Below are 7,112 nucleotides of genomic sequence, written 5' to 3' on the forward strand. Positions count from 1 at the left end.
ACGGTACTTGTTCGCTATCGGTCTCGTGGTCATATTTAGTCTCAGATGGAGTTTACCACCCACTTGGAGCTGCACTCTCAAGCAACCCGACTCGAAGGAGAGGTCCCGCCGACGCTCGCACCGGCCGCTACGGGCCTGGCACCCTCTACGGGCCGTGGCCTCATTCAAGTTGGACTTGGGCTCGGCGCGAGGCGTCGGGGTAGTGGACCCTCCCAAACACCACATGCCACGACAGGCGGCAGCCTGCGGGGTTCGGTGCTGGACTCTTCCCTGTTCGCTCGCCGCTACTGGGGGAATCCTTGTTAGTTTCTTTTCCTCCGCTTAGTAATATGCTTAAATTCAGCGGGTAGTCTCGCCTGCTCTGAGGTCGTTGTACGAGGTGTCGCACGCCACACCGCCAGCCGGCTGTGCACGCTACCGAGTAAGTACCGGTATGCGAACCGCCAGGCGACGGGCGCGCATCGCACGTTTGAGGAGACGCGGCCGGCCCCACATGCGGCCGCGACACTCCCAGGTCTGCGAAGCGGGGCAAACGCCGCGCGCTTCAGTATACGTAGCCGACCCTCAGCCAGACGTGGCCCGGGAACGGAATCCATGGACCGCAATGTGCGTTCGAAACGTCGATGTTCATGTGTCCTGCAGTTCACATGTCGACGCGCAATTTGCTGCGTTCTTCATCGACCCACGAGCCGAGTGATCCACCGTCCTGGGTGATCTTTTCTCAGTTTCCACCGTTTCTTTCGGGACAGTCGCATAGGCGGGAGTGAGGCGTGTGGCGGCCCCTGTTCCAGCGTTCTGTGTCCAACGGCCTCACGGCCGACGGGCGTCGTACGGCTCCACACCGGAGCGGACAGGCACTCGGGCGAAAGTCATTCAAAACCGGCGCCAGGCGCCAGGTGCCGCAGGCCAGCCGCTCCAGCGCTTCAGCGCTCGTACCACACAACATTGCCGCTAGTTTTGAGAGGCACGCGTGGTTCCGCACGCGGCGCACGGCTACGGCGAGCCGTACAGGTAGCGTGTTGCGCGACACGACACGCACATCGAAAGACATGCAGTCTAGTCGGTAATGATCCTTCCGCAGGTTCACCTACGGAAACCTTGTTACGACTTTTACTTCCTCTAAATGATCAAGTTTGGTCATCTTTCCGGTAGCATCGGCAACGACAGAGTCAATGCCGCGTACCAGTCCGAAGACCTCACTAAATCATTCAATCGGTAGTAGCGACGGGCGGTGTGTACAAAGGGCAGGGACGTAATCAACGCGAGCTTATGACTCGCGCTTACTGGGAATTCCTCGTTCATGGGGAACAATTGCAAGCCCCAATCCCTAGCACGAAGGAGGTTCAGCGGGTTACCCCGACCTTTCGGCCTAGGAAGACACGCTGATTCCTTCAGTGTAGCGCGCGTGCGGCCCAGAACATCTAAGGGCATCACAGACCTGTTATTGCTCAATCTCGTGCGGCTAGAAGCCGCCTGTCCCTCTAAGAAGAAAAGTAATCGCTGACAGCACGAAGGATGTCACGCGACTAGTTAGCAGGCTAGAGTCTCGTTCGTTATCGGAATTAACCAGACAAATCGCTCCACCAACTAAGAACGGCCATGCACCACCACCCACCGAATCAAGAAAGAGCTATCAATCTGTCAATCCTTCCGGTGTCCGGGCCTGGTGAGGTTTCCCGTGTTGAGTCAAATTAAGCCGCAGGCTCCACTCCTGGTGGTGCCCTTCCGTCAATTCCTTTAAGTTTCAGCTTTGCAACCATACTTCCCCCGGAACCCAAAAGCTTTGGTTTCCCGGAGGCTGCCCGCCGAGTCATCGGAGGAACTGCGGCGGATCGCTGGCTGGCATCGTTTATGGTTAGAACCAGGGCGGTATCTGATCGCCTTCGAACCTCTAACTTTCGTTCTTGATTAATGAAAACATACTTGGCAAATGCTTTCGCTTCTGTTCGTCTTGCGACGATCCAAGAATTTCACCTCTAACGTCGCAATACGAATGCCCCCGCCTGTCCCTATTAATCATTACCTCGGGTTCCGAAAACCAACAAAATAGAACCGAGGTCCTATTCCATTATTCCATGCACACAGTATTCAGGCGGGCTTGCCTGCTTTAAGCACTCTAATTTGTTCAAAGTAAACGTGCCGGCCCACCGAGACACTCAATAAAGAGCACCCTGGTAGGATTTCAACGGGGTCCGCCTCGGGACGCACGAGCACGCACGAGGCGGTCGCACGCCTTCAGCTCGCCCCACCGGCAGGACGTCCCACGATACATGCCAGTTAAACACCGACGGGCGGTGAACCAACAGCGTGGGACACAAATCCAACTACGAGCTTTTTAACCGCAACAACTTTAATATACGCTATTGGAGCTGGAATTACCGCGGCTGCTGGCACCAGACTTGCCCTCCAATAGATACTCGTTAAAGGATTTAAAGTGTACTCATTCCGATTACGGGGCCTCGGATGAGTCCCGTATCGTTATTTTTCGTCACTACCTCCCCGTGCCGGGAGTGGGTAATTTGCGCGCCTGCTGCCTTCCTTGGATGTGGTAGCCGTTTCTCAGGCTCCCTCTCCGGAATCGAACCCTGATTCCCCGTTACCCGTTACAACCATGGTAGGCGCAGAACCTACCATCGACAGTTGATAAGGCAGACATTTGAAAGATGCGTCGCCGGTACGAGGACCGTGCGATCAGCCCAAAGTTATTCAGAGTCACCAAGGCAAACGGACCGGACGAGCCGACCGATTGGTTTTGATCTAATAAAAGCGTCCCTTCCATCTCTGGTCGGGACTCTGTTTGCATGTATTAGCTCTAGAATTACCACAGTTATCCAAGTAACGTGGGTACGATCTAAGGAACCATAACTGATTTAATGAGCCATTCGCGGTTTCACCTTAATGCGGCTTGTACTGAGACATGCATGGCTTAATCTTTGAGACAAGCATATGACTACTGGCAGGATCAACCAGGGAGCTGCGTCAACTAGAGCTGAGCAGCCGGCCGCCCGGGAGTGTGTCCCGGGGGCCCGCGCGAACACGCAAGCGTCCGCTCAATCATTCTGCAAACAGGAGGAGGCTGAGCTCCCCTGCACAATACACCTCGAAACCCTCTCAGGTCCCGGCGGCGCGCAGCGCCGTCCCAAGTACTTGGTCGGGTTCGAGAGAGGCGCAATCGCCCGGAGTTAGGCGAGTAGACGCTTTCGGTGCGACCACCCGTGCTCCCAACTGAGCTTGCCACTGCCGACAGAGGCCCGGGAGCGTGCTGTCGTGGCATTGCCGGCGGGAGACAACACGCGCCACCTACGGTGACCGGCAGCTCCAACGCCAGCGCCACAGAAGGACAAAAGCCCCACTTGGGTGCCGAAGCGAACTCTCCCAGCACAGCGCACGCGCCAACACATCCGCACAGCTGCGATACAAACCACCAGCGAGAACCGCTGGGGCGACCGAGCAGCAGACGGCGTCGCGGCGCCGAGCGCCGGGCGGCGGCGCATCCTCAACGCACACAGTCCTCAATCGGACCAGCACACTGAAGATGTCCACCGCGCTTCGCACCGGGCCCGCGAGGACCTACTTTGGCCGCACGGCGCCGCGCGCAGGGTGCGCCGGCGCGCAGCTGCGACGCCTGCCGCGTCCGTCGGCCGGCGCGCCTGCCACTGGCCGCCCCCACCAGCCGGCTGTAGCGCGTGCGCCCACGCACCGCGCGGCCAGCACGCCGGGAGGCGCCCCCTCACCGGCCGGGGACGGTCCCACCCAGCCACCGCCGCGTATCGCTTCACACCCAGATGCCGTTCAGTTTCGTCGGCATGGTGGGTATCGCTGGAACAACCGGTTAGTACCTCAACCTATCGTCGCCATCACCGATTCACCCCTAGCGAGAACAACCGCACCACAACAGGTTACCATTTGTTCATTTGCGTAACTTCACCAGAAAACGCAGGCGTCCATCGCCATTTGCAACTTCAACGATTATTGCATGCCTGTGTCAGGTGTCACGCCACACTACGTCTGCCCACATACACGCAACAAAATGTGCACGCCTAGACAATACGTGGAAGGTGGCCCCCGTACGTATGCGATGTCCATTGCTCGAACGACTGTCAACCGGCCTCTGTGGCATGTCGCAGATATGGAACGCGGTGCACCATGCCATCACGGTGTGTGAGGAGAGACGACTAGGTCCGAATACATCAACAGACAGCTCATGCTGATCGCCATCCACGGCGTCCGTTCCTCCCACACGTCTCTATGGCGTACCACACTGCAATCCAGCTCTCATAGGGAGACGACACGTAGCTGCGTGCACAATATTTGCACTGTATGGTCCGCCGTTTTTGGGCGCAGTCGTTGTACGGTCACACATGTGCCACGATGTATCATTCAGTACATAAGGACGAATGTGCAGTACAGATTGTGGTTCACGCGTACGACATCAGCGGACAGTTGACACAGGCTGCACCACAACGTAGCCTGCGTACGTCGCATGCGAAGGGCATTGAACATGCAAACTTGTCACCAACCAGCTTGCGAAGGCAGGGGGCAAGGTGGGGACGTGGGGACGTGGGGAGGGGTGGGGGGGGGCGGCATGTACGTCCTGCTGCCATCCACATTACAGTGTACAGCAGGAGCATGTGGAAAGTCAGCAAGACTTGCAAGGTGTTTAACATGAAGCGATACACAGGGGAGCGGGCAGTGCGAGTAGCGAACTATATTGCGAGGGTTGCGGGTGGGCAACACTACACTAATTGAACGAGTCGTATAACAATTACAGAGCAGGTTTAGGCGACAACGTGGGTTACGTTAGCGGACAACGTGGGTTAGGTTAGGGGACAACATGGGTTAGGTTAGGGGACAACATGGGTTAGGTTAGGGGACAACATGGGTTAGGTTAGGGGACAACATGGGTTAGGTTAGGGGACAACATGGGTTAGGTTAGGGGACAACATGGGTTAGGTTAAGGCACAACATGGGTTAGGTTAAGGCACAACATGGGTTAGGTTAGGGGACAACATGGGTTAGGTTAGGGGACAACATGGGTTAGGTTAGGGGACAACATGGGTTAGGTTAGGGGACAACATGGGTTAGGTTAGGGGACAACATGGGTTAGGTTAGGGTACAACATGGGTTAGGTTAGGGTACAACATGGGTTAGGTTAGGGTACAACATGGGTTAGGTTAAGGTACAACATGGGTTAGGTTAAGGTACAACATGGGTTAGGTTAAGGTACAACATGGGTTAGGTTAAGGCACAACATGGGTTAGGTTAAGGCACAACATGGGTTAGGTTAAGGCACAACATGGGTTAGGTTAAGGCACAACATGGGTTAGGTTAAGGCACAACATGGGTTAGGTTAAGGCACAACATGGGTTAGGTTAAGGCACAACATGGGTTAGGTTAAGGCACAACATGGGTTAGGTTAAGGCACAACATGGGTTAGGTTAAGGCACAACATGGGTTAGGTTAAGGCACAACATGGGTTAGGTTAAGGCACAACATGGGTTAGGTTAAGGCACAACATAGGTTAGGTTAAGGCACAACATAGGTTAGGTTAAGGTACAACATAGGTTAGGTTAGGTTACACGTTGTTGTAAGGAAAGGTGTAGGGGGGGGGGGCGGGGGCGGCAGGTTCGTTGATAGTGATTATAGTAAGTGAATGCTTGTGACATGATGAGATTTGTCACGTCAGGATGCACCTTTGGCTTATTAGAGGCGGCGCTCCAATTCTATGCTTGTGTCAGACCTGTGTCTTTGACTCATGTCATTGTTTGTGGGCTGTGACAGGAGGTACTATTGTGATGTTGGGTGCACCGTTGTATAGGACATGTGTGGGTATTGGTGCCTTATCTGCGCAATGGTGGATGTCGAAAGGGGGGGATATTCTATTTTCCGCATGGACCTCCTGGTCTGGTTGTGATAGTGTGGATTGTGTAATGTGGCGGAGAGGATGCACTGGATGTTGTTCCATGCTGGTGCTTACATATTGTATGTGCGCCCGTTAGAAGCAGAGAGTGGTGCGTGATGAGAGTGTCTGGCTGACGTGTGGTTCCCATTGTGGGCACACTCTTTCAGCATGTATACGGACAGTTGTATATATATTCTGTAATTTGATGGCTCTGCATTGATTACTAATCAGCGCCGTGTGTACGGGTAATCTGGTTCCAGTCCAAAATGTTCCATCTGTGTACATTAGTGACAAAGACTCCCCCCATGCAGTGGGGCTCGGTCTGTTATAACTCTTCCGCGTAATATATTTGCCCCACGTTTTTGCGACTGCGAGTGCGAGTGCGAGTGCAACGCGCATGGGGACCGACATGCTGATGGCTCGGTATCGGACGCCGTACAGTGGGCAACGCGATCGCGTCTTTTGCTCGTAAGTGGTACAGGTCGCGGCTCATGTATAGGGACAGTATCGTACATGGCTGCTCTGGTTTGGGTTTCCCCTTGCCAGAGGTGGATTATCATCAGGGATCCCCGAGCTTCCGCTCATACTCCCTTCAAGTCCAACCCATGCATCCACTATCCAACTACACCACAACGAAGGAAACCAGCTCGGAAAAACTACCCCCTTTGTGGGGGAATGGACCTTCCATCTGAAGAGCGCCTTTAGCCACCCTTTTGGGTGCCCACGGGGAACCACGTGGAGGCGGCGCCGCCACTGCTGATGGCGACCCTTTTCATCAGCAGTATAGCATCCACATACAGCATAATCGTAATTACGGAGGTGCTCAGGGGAACAACCTGAGCCCTCAGGCTGGCGAGGCCCACATGCTGTTGATCACCAGTTTCCCAGGATCTCGGCCAGTTCCTGTCCATGTACTGGTATTTCTGCCCTCCGACATTCCCTTCTCGCCACTGGTGTCCCAGGAGCCATGTAGAGGCATCATCGGTGGTTCTGAGAGTCAGCTCGTCACCCCTCCACACTCAGCCATGTTTCCTCCAAGTGCGCGAGATATCAGGGCTGTTTCGGAATCATGGGTCAGGGAAAATGTTGTTTTCCAGTTGGTACTTGTTCTTGTACTGGGTCGCAATCGTTTCCTACTATTTACTGTACATTTCCTTAGGTTGCTTCACTGATGATTCTCGCTACTTCCCTGATCTCAAAGGCTTCCTCA

General features: G+C 54.9%; 2 non-coding genes across 2 annotated transcripts; both read right to left on the reverse strand.

The window, feature by feature from the left end:
- Nucleotides 1–558: 558 nt before the first annotated feature.
- LOC124772679 lies at nucleotides 559–713 on the reverse strand. The gene has a single exon (XR_007014146.1). It is a non-coding gene; the product is annotated as a 5.8S ribosomal RNA (ribosomal RNA).
- Nucleotides 714–1,064: 351 nt separating this feature from the next.
- Nucleotides 1,065–2,973, reverse strand: LOC124772932. Its single transcript, XR_007014385.1, has one exon. It is a non-coding gene; the product is annotated as a small subunit ribosomal RNA (ribosomal RNA).
- Nucleotides 2,974–7,112: the final 4,139 nt, after the last annotated feature.

The sequence above is a fragment of the Schistocerca piceifrons genome, unplaced genomic scaffold (genome assembly GCF_021461385.2).
Source record: "Schistocerca piceifrons isolate TAMUIC-IGC-003096 unplaced genomic scaffold, iqSchPice1.1 HiC_scaffold_943, whole genome shotgun sequence".
NCBI lineage: Eukaryota > Metazoa > Arthropoda > Insecta > Orthoptera > Acrididae > Schistocerca > Schistocerca piceifrons.